Source organism: Equus przewalskii, chromosome 31 (genome assembly GCF_037783145.1).
Source record: "Equus przewalskii isolate Varuska chromosome 31, EquPr2, whole genome shotgun sequence".
NCBI lineage: Eukaryota > Metazoa > Chordata > Mammalia > Perissodactyla > Equidae > Equus > Equus przewalskii.
Genome location: NC_091861.1, coordinates 5,535,705 through 5,548,519, shown reverse-complemented (window position 1 = coordinate 5,548,519; position 12,815 = coordinate 5,535,705). Strand labels below are relative to the sequence as shown.

The 12,815-nt window shown below is 39.8% G+C and overlaps 1 protein-coding gene across 10 annotated transcripts in view; it reads left to right on the top strand.

The window, feature by feature from the left end:
- SMYD3 (SET and MYND domain containing 3) overlaps positions 1 to 12,815 on the top strand; it is a 682,473-nt gene that overhangs the window by 371,778 nt on the left and 297,880 nt on the right. Inside the window, exon 1 of one of the 10 annotated variants that reach the window (XM_070602610.1) lies at positions 11,066 to 11,188. The exons of the other annotated variants lie outside the window; for them this stretch is intronic. The gene's annotated coding sequence lies outside the window, so the exon portion shown is untranslated. Of the gene's footprint in view, positions 1 to 11,065; positions 11,189 to 12,815 lie in introns of those variants that run through there. 10 annotated transcript variants of the gene reach the window in all.

The following is a 12,815-nucleotide window of genomic DNA, read 5'->3' as shown; positions in this document are numbered from 1 at the left end:
ACTGGACCCGTTTAGCTCTGATCCCCTTTTTGGTAGCAATCCATCATCATTGATCATCATTGACTTCTCTTAAAGAAACCTAATTATTAACCTAGTTTAGGACTCGAGTAAAGAATTGGTTTGGGGGAAAGCAAAGTAATCCAAATACAGTTGTTATAGAACCAGAAATTTAACATAGATTTATTAGAACATTTGGCCACTTTTAAATTTCTTGAAAAATTGATAAATACTGATTTTTTTTTCAAAGCAGTCAAGAGAAATTCTAGAGAAAACAGCTCAAATTTTTGGCAACAACAAGACAATGGGAGTTGGCTCCTCTTTCTGCTTGGTAATTTATCTTATCTTTTGAAGAAGTAACTCATAAGTGTAAATTTGGAGGTGCTTATAACAAGCAGTACAGTCTCAATCCTGGAATGACTTACCAATTAGAAATTTGAAGTGTGTGGAAAGTGTGCAGCCCACTCTATGTAAACACTCCTCACTGAAAACAATAGAATCCTTTGCAAGGTTGAGCATGGTGCAATACAAGTAATACTCCTCCAGAACTAATTTCTGTGCAGTTTGTATAAATTAAGTGGTCAATAAGAGCTGGTTAATAAGCAACTCTTGAAGATCTATCATTAGCTGGGTCTTGTGTTACTCAAACTGGGCAGACCTATTGCTAACTATAGTGTTCACCCCACATAGTAAAATAATGCGGGAAAAGTAGTCACTGGTCCACTCCAGGTAGATGGCTGTGATTGTGACATTATATAAAGTAGCAGGATGCTGTGGGATGCAAAGAAGATATAGTGTTTTGGTGAATATTGAGCACTCCTCCTTGTCAGGGGCAGCCCAGAAGGCAGCACCACACAATTTAGTCATGAGTTGGCAAGACATTACCACATGAGTAAAACCAATCCTCCTGACGTAGAATAGCTTGTATAGAGGAATAGTAGATATGTGCCTCCAGAAAACTTCTTTTTGAGCAAAGAATTCCAGAAGAAGAGTGTTAGAGCAAAGCCAAAGATTCTTCAGGTTGTTCTGAATTCTGTCACCAAAGATATTCCTTTCTTGTGTGGTATAGAAAGGACCACTGCTTGCCCAATGTGGCTTTTTTAAGGAAGATTATCCCTGACCTCACATCTGCTGCCAGTCCTCCTCTTTGTGCTGAGGAAGACTGGCCCTGAGCTAACGTCCGTGCCCATCTTCCTCTACTTGATATGTGGGATGCCTGCCACAGCATGGCTTGCCAAGTGGTGCCATGTCCGCACCTGGGATCTAAACTGGGCCCCCGAAGCGGAACATGCGAACTTAACCGCTGTGCCACCGGGCTGGCCCCTCAATGTGGCTTTTTGTTAGCTACATTGGCCTGCATGGGTTGCCTTCAAGATCATTTGATCCTGAGTCAAAATAAGAGGGCATTAAACTTAGTAGACCTTAAGATAGGTGTAACTCTGGTAGAACTAGATACTATGGGATTCCTTAGAGCGCATCAATGGTGAAAACACCTGGATTCTCTTTGCTAAGAGAAACAGAAGTATGTGAGTTGTCCTCTTTTGATGATTAAAGTTCTTAGTGAGCTGTTAAGGAGGGTATGAAAGCCCCAGGCATGTTTCTATCGTATGAATACCACACTTGAATACCACGCTAGACTCAGATGCTTTACCTGGGTCAGGGTCTTGGGTAAGGCTTAATCGTCATTTCTCTTGTATTTTATATTTGTTTCTCTTTGTGAGGGCGTTTAGTGTTTTATCTCGTGGGCAATGAAAGAGGAAACATCCCAATGAAAGGGTCTCTCTTATGTTTGTATTTGAAAAGTATCTAAAATCCTAACATCTAAATTTTCACAATTTAGACCCCCTGCATGGAATTATAGTAGTTTAGAATGAGAGGGAACCTAAAAAATTATCTGATTGGACTCTTACTTTACAGATAAAGAGACTTGAGTCCTCAAACGGTTAAGTGACTTGTCCAAGGCCACACATCTAGCTAGAGACTAAGCCCAAGACAGAACCTGATTTCTGATTTCTAGACCCATTACCCTTACTCTCTGGCATGTGATCTCCAATTTGCATTCAGTTATTGCCAAGGTCTGCCACTTCTGAGCGTTTGTCTTCCCTAGAGTAGCTGTACGTTGCTGAATGAGAAGTAGCTTTAGATACGTGGCTTATTGTGGCTGCAGCTAGAGCTCCAGCTGTATTAACCAGCATCACCACTGCTTGTTTAGACTCCTACTGTCATCCTAAGAATTCTGCCTCCTGCAGCACATGATGGGGAGTCCTGGGAGCTTGCAAGAAGAGCACTCACTCCCGAGCCCTTGCCTGAGTCTCTGCTTCTTCCTCTGTGCTCCCAGATGGCAAACCGACATCCTCACAGTAAGGCTGGACCTCTGCTTTCGACTTGAGCAGCCCCGTGGTTTGCACCTGCAGCCCCAGGAGGAATTTATTTGAGTGAAACAGACAAACTTAGAGACCAGGGGATCTGTAATCAGAAGTTTGGTAGTGAGAACTCGGTCAGAGGCTTTGATTCATTTTCTGGTGACAGCTGGATGTGTGAGGCGGTTGATGAAACCTGAATTTTTAAATGCAGGTTAATAACTTTCCTGGAAACAAGCAATTAAGGTTTTCTTGACCGTTCAGAGGTTTTAGCTGCAGAGGTTTAAAAAAAATTCTTCTGATTCTTAGGACACATAGTATTTACTTTTTTCTAATAAAATCTAATCTTATGCTTAAAAATAAGTTTGTCAGATACCAATCTTGTTTTCACTTGAGTTGACTTCAAACCTTAGATGAGTTGCAGACTGTGAAGCGCCCACTGTGGCACCCCCAGGCAACCCCCGCCCCCCCGGCAACCCTCCCCCACCCCCGCCGCCCCCCATTAGCTGGTACAGTTGAATGGTAAGGAATCCATTTATAGAAAACCTTCCATTCTGGCTGTTTCCAGGACTGTAACAGTATTTCTTTATCAGGCTCAGAATAGTTTTATCTTTGTAACATGGTACAGTACCATGGGCAATACAGTACTATTGGGCAGCAATTTCCCTTATTAGACTTGTATTTAGGATGGATTAGTAATTCTTCTACTTCATTCATACGATTTTTATCAAATATTTTCTTTTTTTTTTTTTAAAGATTTTATTTTTCCTTTTTCTCCCAAAGCCCCCCGGTACATAGTTGTGTATTTTTAGTTGTGGGTCCTTCTAGTTGTGGCACGTGGGATGCTGCCTCAGCATGGCTTGATGAGCGGTGCCATGTCTGTGCCTAGGATTCGAACCAGCGAAACCCTGGGCCACCAAAGTGGAGTGCGTGAACTTAACCACTCGGCCACGGGGCCGGCCCCTCAAATATTTTCTTTGTGTCATGCATTGTACTAGGTTCTGGGAGATGATTAAGAAATGATACTTTTCTAAGAAGAGAAAGACAAGTAAAATTACACCAATATTCTGAATACATTTTTATGGTGTATGCAGAATATTGCATAGGACCAAGATGTAAGTCTGCCTGGACAAGAAGACTACACAGAAGACAGTGCATTACAAGGAAGAAGTGACTGGGCGAGGCCGAGGGGAAAGGGCCTTCTAAGAAGAGGGAACAGCATGTGCAAAGCATTGGAGGCCTGAGATCATGGTGTAGTCTGTTAATACTGAGTTGTGTGATTGCTCTGTCTCAGCTTGCTTAGTATTTGCCTTGCTGGTTGGGCTGAGCTGTACCTAGTTTGAACTTCTTTTCCCCAACAGGAACTATTGGAGGTTTTTAAGAGAGGGAGTGAAATCAGATTCTTATTTGTGGAAAATATTTTAGTAGCAAAGTGGTAAATAATGAAGGGTGTGGACATTGGAAATGGGGATGCTGATTGGGAAGCATTTATAATAGAAGGTGTAAGGTAAGTGTTAAGAAGCAGGCAGTGACTGTGATGTCAAAATAAATTTGGGTGATATTTAAGGGGTAGGTCTGGAACTCAGTAAAACAAGGATTTTAGAAGAGGGTGAACTTTACAGACTGGGTGAATGTGGATAAGCATTAATTATGGGAGGGCATAATCTCTTTAATGGTTGAGATTATAACTAAGGTTATTTTCTGGGGTACCTGCTGTTAAGAAACAACATTCAACTGAATACACTTTAAAGATCTTATTGGCTTTATTCAGTGATTCATGAATTGGGCCGCATCCAATCTAGCAGACAGAAAGGAGCTCCGAGGAGCTGTACAAAACTTATTGGCAGAAGGGAGCAGGAACAAGGAAGTTATGCTGGACACAAAAGCGGGTTGGTTAATTCAAGGTTACCTTCCTTTAGGGAATGACGGGGGTCCATCGGGCGATGCCTTATTGACTGGTTTAAGATTCCACTTCTGGGAGAGCCAAAGTTTAATTAAGTCTTGGTTTATGCTGTGGGCTTAGCATAAATGACTCCATTTTGAACCTGTTGTCTTGTTTTTAACAAGGTGTTCAGAGCTCACCTATGTCCCTCTCTGGCCTAGCTCTTGTGCTTTTGTATTGAGATTGCCATTTACTTCCGTGGACTATAAACAGCTAGAGGTCAGGAACTAGTTTTACTTTGTCGTTGTTGATGTTGTTCCAGCACCTGGCACAGTGATATGTAGTGGGTGCTTGGTAAGTACTTAGATGTTTGGATGGATGCATCAGCTGTCTACATAAGGATTTCTTGTATTGAATTCTTCCTTTGCCCAAGAAGACTTTTGTTTTTGTCAGAAACAAGACTAGCTAGCTCTAAATGTCAGTTACAGTTTTCATTGTATTGGCAAGTTTCTCTGGACTACCATTTTCCGCAAACTACCCACGCTTAGATTTGACTGTTTCCTTGGTGCCAACTCACTGAAGTTCTTATTGTTTAGAGATTACATGATGTAGTGGATATGTACATATATATTCCTTTTCTTCGTTAACTGGCTATTTGAACCTATGGCTCTGTGATATAAACAGTAATTCCTTTCTAGATTTATTCATTTGGGAGTTTTTTTGTTGTTGCTTTTTAAATACTATTGCGTTTCTGCTCTTGAGTTAAATACGCTTATAATTGCCATAAGGGTTCCCAGGGCATCATCACAGGTGGGCTGGTGGGCTTTTGTAAAGGGTGTTTAGAAGAATGATTAGTTTGCCAAAGCATTAGCAATCTTGTGTATTATTTCCATCTGCTTTTTGTCTAAAGAGACAAGTGTTGGTATTTTATTTATTTAATAGTCTTTGTTTGAATTAGCTAATTTTCCCACTGTCCAAAATTACTGAGGGAAGACAGCATTTATGGCAAGGATTTGCTCTATCCATTTCTTGCTTGGGGTGCTGGGGGAAGGGAAGAGATCACGTTTGTAAACACCTGATACTCTTTTCTCTGATTAAATTATAAAAAGAATCTCTATGTGAATTTGCTTGGTTCTGGTATAGGCCATATATTTAAAGAGCACTGGACAGTAGGATATGTTGGTTCTATTTTTGGGGTTGTTTTCTAAAGAAGAGAAAAATAGATATATTTACATTTCTAGAGTTTCTTCATTGAGGGTCTGTTATGTGCCCTGCTCTTGAATTACTTTCTCTTAAATCACTCCCACCAACCCCCTTGAGCTCTGTTATCCTTACTTTACTGTTGAGAACAATGTTTCAGAGAGCTTAAGAAATCTACAAAACTCCCTTAGCAGTTAGTATCAGGTTGTTTCAAACCCCGGTGGTCTGACATATATCAGAAGCTTCTGATACAAGCCTCTGTCCCCACAGCTCCAGATGGGCTGGAGGGCTTCCCCATGCTGATAAAGTTGATGAAAACAGAGCCTGAAAGACGTGACCTCGGTCGGAAGGGGTGATGGTTGTGTTGTGAAAACCCACGGGGTGGGGGGGGGGGGGTGGCCTTTCAGTTCTTCCTTGGTAACCATGGAAATCGTAAATGAATTATGGCACCTCAGTATACTAGGATTTCTCATTTTGAGAAATTAATAGTCTTTTGTCTTCTCTCTGTCAATGTGATGTAGGGACATGTAACCACTGATTAACTGACTCGCTTGATAGGGTTGGCAGACATGGAACAATCAGTTTTACTCCCTTGCTTTTTAAAAATCATGATAATTTTTGCACTCTCATTATGAAATGGATGAATTCAGAAAAAACGTTTTGGGGAATATCTGTATTAAACCAAAGCATAAGCAATTTCACCTTCAGTAAATTTAATTCCTGGCTTCTACTTTAGACCACAGAAATCTTAAATGAGATATTGTGTTGCATGCTAATAAGCTCAGGGATTTTATCTGCTGCTGTTGTGGTCCTTTGAGGAGGATTCTCCCATTGCAAAGGATGCCTAAATATAATGAATGGCAAGAAGTAACAGGAGTATTTCTGAGTGCTTAAACCCATCTGAGGTTTATTAGTTTTTCAGATGTAGGTTAACATGGTTCCATGAATGGGCACAAGGCCTGGAGAGTAGGATTAGGAAGGTTTCCAGGGGCTCTGAACTCATGTCAAGCAAAACTGGCGAGCTAGGCAGCTAAGTCAACTGAATAGGGAAAAAGACTTTGAAAGTGCTTTATCTCACTGCATAATGTTTGTAAATTTTATTCAATTAAATTACAGCTGCAGGGCTCATGAGGCTGAAATTAAAGTTTTGTAAAGTTTTGATAAGGAGGCAGCCAAACAAGTTTGATTAGCAGTGGATGTTTTGGAAATGAGTTGGCAGTAATGCAAAAGTAGAAGGTTGGAATTTCAGGAGGCATGTTGGCATTTGCAGTGCCCGTTTGATTAACCACAGAAAGCCCATATTTTCCACCTGTCATTTCAGGCATTTCCCCTCTCTTTTGTGTCTTCTCCAAGCTAACCTCTAACATTGAAATAAGCATCTTTTGTAGTTGTCTTAGCAGCCCAGTGTTCTTAGAAAGCCTGTTTTATTAGGGGAAATCTTTTTCTTTCTACACCTTTACAACACGCTCTTTAGTCTTTCTTTTCAAGCTGTGGGCATTTTAACAAGGTCTTTCTCCCTCTAAAGGTTGAGGTAGCAGATGCCCCTTTACTTGCAGGTTAGGTCTGTCAGTCATGGCTGATGGGTCACAGATAGGGGACACAAAGCAGGTTTTCTCATAATATTAAACAGGCAGAAGTCTTCAAAATAACATTTATCACTGTTAAGTTTTAGTATATTTTGGTGAAAAGAAACATTGCCCTACACCTCAGCCAGAAAAATTCACACTACTAAACAGGATTTATTAGCCTACTTAAAAACTCATATTGGAGGCTGTCTCTGGAGAGGGAAGGAGGACACGAGGATACAGGAAGGCGGTAGAGGTGGCTTCAACTGTATCTAAAATATTTTATGTATGGGTAAAAAGGTCTCAGGCAAATATGGAAGGTAAATGTGAAGAAATTGATTGTGGTGGATGGGAGTTTGTTATATTATTCCCTTTGCTAGTGTTTTTCAAACTGTCTCTGGTGAAAGACCTTTCTTTTCTTTTCCTTTACAGTCTATCATGGACCTCTACGTGGTCCTCTTGAGCCAGCATTGGCCTGCAGCTCTTGCCCCATGTGCCACTTAGCACATAAGGTCAAAGAGACCCAAACCAGCCAGAACCTTTTTCAGTGAGACAAGCCCACTGATGGCACATTTGTATGTCTCAACCTTGCTATAAAAGTTTCTAAACACTTATTCCTTATTTTTGTTCTTATCCTCACAATGGACTTGTAACAGAATTCCTGGTTACTGGCATACTCTGAGTAGCCCTGCTCTAGCCTGCATGTGTCAGAAACAATTCATAATTAAAGTGTTTAAATAGTTTTGGAAATATTTATGTTTTCAAAATATTTCACAGTAGCTCATTTACCTATATTTGCCCCCAAAGTGGGTCATTTTTTTATTTCACAAATATGTCTTGATCTTGGAGCTGTGCTAGGTGTTCCTGAAAACGCAGCAAGGAATGAGGTAATGTTCCTGCCTTTGAGAGTTTATTGCGTAATGAAGATAAGCTTAATTCAACAAACATTTTTTGGGGGAGTACTTATTTTACCTTGGGCTTTTTCTTAGGCAGTGAGTATTCAAATGTATAATTCACAGAATTTTCTTGCAAGGGGTTTGCATTTTATGGTGGAGGTAGATCCAGTATTTTAGGTGCCATACCAGGTGTATAAACTAAAAGCTATGGAAAATAGTCATGATTTGTAATTGGGCAGGTTGAAAGGTTTCATAGAGGGGAAGCTTATTTGAATTGGGTCTTCTTGAAGAATGAGTAGGGATTTTTCAAATTGACAAAAGGATAGAGTCAGAGGAACAGCATGAGCAAAATTGGAGAGATGTAGCAGACCATAGCTTGATAAGAAGTGATCAGTGATTGGCAGATTGGTGTGATTCTAGAATGCACCAAGGAAAGTGAGGTTAAAAAGGTAGGATGGGGCAAGATGGTATAGGGCCTTGAATTTCAAGCTAAGAAGTTTGAAATTTCTCTGGTTCACATGGGAAGATTTTGAGGCATGGTCAGATTTGTAGTTAGGGCTCAAATAGAATAAAGAGTGGATTATTATGGAGAGAGGCTAGAGGAGGGGAAACTAGTCAGGAGATTGTTAAAATAGTCTATGTGAGAGATGATAAGGACCTGGTTCTGGGAATTTAGAGGTGGGAATAAATCTAAGGACCATTTCTGAGGCGAAAGTGAAGGAGTGGAATGCAGGAAGAGAGGCTGAGAGTCAGGAGCTCATTAGCATGGATAAACTGAATCACAGAGGGACATGTTTTCCTGTGGCTGAAGATACAGATTTTTGCAGCAAAGAGGAGAGAAGATAGAAGTATCATTTTCAGTAGTGTATCATTTTCACTAGCCTTGATATTCTCAAAATAATTGAAGTTATTTCAGGAATGTGAGAAGCAGTGTAAAATTTGAAATTGAGGACAATGTAAAAAATATAAATTTGCCTTGAGGAATGTAATAGGGCTTTCTTTATTATAGCAGCTAGGATCTTTGATTTATCATTTTCTGATTTAGATTTTCTGGTATAGATCTTTAACTCTCACTTTTGAATTCCACATTCATTAATTCTTCAATATTTATTGAAGGCTTACCATGTGAGAAGCATTGGGTTATGAGCTGGGGATATAAAATGTAAGACGTGAGTCCTGCCCTTAGGGAGCTCACAGGCTAAATATGGAGGACAGGTATAGACACAGCAGTATGGTCTGGGTAGGTAGGCTCACAGAAGGGATGGCTAAGCTTGCTAATAAGACTATGGGGCCATGAAAGCCATTGGAGATGAGCTTTGAGAATAGTTTTAAGAGATGAATATATGTTCGGTGAAAAGAAGAAGGACCTTCCAAGAAGAGGGGAGTGTGGAGGTTAGAGGGAGAGGGAGGCTGGGGCCAGATTCTTGGAGACCCAGTATTACAAGTGAGAATTTATGGTTAGGTGAGAAAGAACCTTTGAAAGGTTTACGGGGAGAAGTTAACCAAACATATTTAAATTTAGATAGATTGTGCTTGCCACCCAGGGGAGAATGGGGTGTAAGTTCTACCCTGAAAGGGCAGAATCAGGGAGACCAGCCAGGAGACACCACTGTGGTTCAAGTGAGAAATGATTGGGAGTTGAACTAGATAAGCAATATCAGGGATAGACTAAGGAATTAATGTTAGAAATAGTTAGAAGGAAAATTGACAGGACATAGAGATTGATTCAGGTCAGAAAATGAGAGAGAGGGAAGGAGTGTGAGATGACACACATTCAAGTTTGAGCTACTTAGATCGTGAGACCACCAGTACTAAGAGCCTGTGGCAACCATGTTGGGCAGAGAGATGATGAGTTCAGCTTTAGACACCAGATGAGGTACCTGGAAATGTCTACCAGGTAGTTAAACATTTACGTGTAAAGGACTATGGAGAAATTGAAGCCAAAGAGGACTTTCAGGAGTCATCAACATGTAGGAATAGCTAGTTTAAACTGATAGAGGAGTTTACACAGGCTGCGCTTGGAGAATTTCGGACAACTTCATCCTGTTTCATTCTTTGGTTAAAATTTACTAACAACCATAAAAGATAGGAAATAAGGCTGATTTCAAGGAATTGACCTCAAAAGACAAAAGAAGCCAATTTAAATGTAGCTGGCTGGTGTTTCTCTTTTGCTTATCTTCTAGGAAAAGTGCAAAGATACTAAAGGAGAAAAATGAGGAATAATTTTCTTTCCTTGAAGTGTTTAGTTTAAGAAATTTTTAAAAACATGCAAACATGAAATAACTTGAGAACAAGAACTAAGCCATATATTAACAGAATTTACACAAAAGTTACCATTTTACATGTACAAGTAAAGAATTTTTATAAAATTTACATAGGCCATATTTTTTAAAATATGAAAAGATACTGTTATAAACTAAGCCTTTAAGTACTGTACTGCAATGAGTTAGGTTAAGGTAAAGATACTGCAAGTGACGTTTAATCCAGGAAATTCCCTGCTAGTTTGAAGGATGTGTGGATGAGGATTGGCAGAGATTAAGGAGCATTCACTTTGTGCCAGGTGCTGTGCTGGGTAGAGATAAATACACAGAGTCGGGTAATATTTTAAACAGTTTTTAAAGGATAATATCCTATCTTCACAAAACCACTGACACGAATGTGATCCTGTTGTGTGTGTTCCTGTTTGCTGACTTTAGCCCTTAACTGGAGGGCACAGAGTTACACTAGCATTGCAGTTATTTTTGTTTCACAGTCAAATACTGTATTTGGCTGTCACTGATTAGAAGTATAATTCTCAGCAGAATCAACTCTGGCATCTCAAGAAATAGTTGACAGAACTTCACATATTGTGAGCTGTTTAATCCATACAAAAAGTCAAAATATTACTGGTAACATATTCATTGAAATAACTTTAATGATTTATCTGATTTCTGGAAGAGACTGAAACTTAATTCCTTTGCTTCAGCATAGTGACCTATAGTGTAAGTTAAATGTAGTTTTTATTGTTCGTGTCTTATTTCATTTTGTTTTTTATTCTCAGTGTTTTCCCCCATGATAATATCTGTAAGACTGCATGGAAAAAAGAAAGGTGCATAGAGATTAGAAATAGTCACAGGAGTCTTTATGTAACATTGTAAGTAAAGGAGGTGTTGGATCTGTCGGCATTCTTCCTCTGGAGATTCATATTCACTTCTCAGAGGGCTGTTGTCTGGGGATACTCACAAATGCGCGAAATGAAACTCCAAGGAAAGAGGATGCATCAGAGCTGAGCTGTTCACAGCTCAGGAGGTGAGTGTCCTCTGTCTTGGGAGGGCAGGGACAACGTTGAATTTGAACCAGACCCCTGGATGTGCTTACTGGTCTCTTGAGCCAGGCTTGTGCAGTCCTCAGTGGCAGCAAGCAGTCTGGGAGGTGGGGAAGCGAAGGTTGCAGGCAGAACTGTGGAAACAGCCAGTGTTAGCATAGGACTGACAGGCGGTGCCTGTCGGTGTGGTGCATGCCCTGCAGAAAAGTCTGCGGACATCTGAGCGACTCCTGAGTGGGGTGATCTAACTCCTCACAGTGGCAGGCAGTGGCAGCTCACAGTTGACACGTGCTTTCTGATCTCTTCAGTACCAACCTGGCTTTTTCATGTAAATGAACTCTCTCTTAATCAACATTTCTGCACTGTCTGTTGAGGGTCTACAAAAAGGTTATGCTAATCTAAATATTAGCCCCAGTTAAACAATTAGGAAGGGTGATGTGTTAGGTAAATGTAACCTAATGCCTCCCAAAGATGAATAGAATTTTTTTTTATTTTAATTACCCACTCCAGTTTTCCTTTTCTACTGGCATGGAGAATTGCAAGCTGCTTATCTGTGCTGGACTGTCCATAAATACTTACTAGGCATTGTGCTTTAACGATTATTAATGATTTAATCAGAAGGGGCTGACTTTAGTTTTCTGATGAGGTAATGAACATTGGCATTTAAGAAGTTAATTGGAATTGGAAAGAGCTATTAAAAGGCCATGAGAAGGTCTTTCTTAAAACTCTTGCATATGCTTCAGTCTGAAGATCTTATTAAATTATGCTAAGGGTGTTTTTTCCTTTCACTTTAAATCATCCATTAGGATCTTCTAATCAACTTCTTGAATGTTGCTGCAGGTGAAATTATTATTAACATCATAATTGTTGGAATTTATATTTTTTTCCCTCCAGTTGTCAGTGAATCAGTGTTTAATAGACAGTAGTTTTTTTAGCCCCACTGGGACCAAACCAGAATGAGTTTTAGATTTTCTTACCGTCTTTTTGAGTTTGAAACTATTATTTGGCTGTTGGTGACAGTTTTTAGTGCTCAGTTTTACTAATTGCTCCATTGCCTCTTGAAGGCATGGTTCTATTTCTTTTGAGCAGACAGCTTTGCTGTAGTTACGTGTTGCTTGTAAATCAGTTTGTCGCCACAGAGAAGCAGATGGGTAGATGACCTGGTGGATTTTGCTGTCCCTTTACTAATAACTTAGAGAAAGCTATTTATTTGACAGCCAGCCATGGGACAAAATAATTATTTATGTCAAAATAAATATCAAATGGACTATTATTCTGAGGAAATAAGTTCCTATTAGGTCCACAGATATTAATTATAAGAACTAGTTTTTTGTTGAAGTCTTAAGCACTTGTTTTGGACCTAGATTCACAATTTAAGGCTCCATTAACACTTTTTAAAGACACTTTACCAAGCAATGAATGGTTAAGATGGATTTTCTTTCAAGTCAATGGAGAGCTTGAAAAATAATTTATCAGACATTTCAATAAGCATAGACTCTTGGCCACCTTGTTTAATTCAAGATTGTTGGCCAAATAAAGATTTGACCGCAGTCTCCATAAGCGTTACAGCATGCGCACAGTTGGTTGGCTATGGCTTTTGTTTTCAATTTA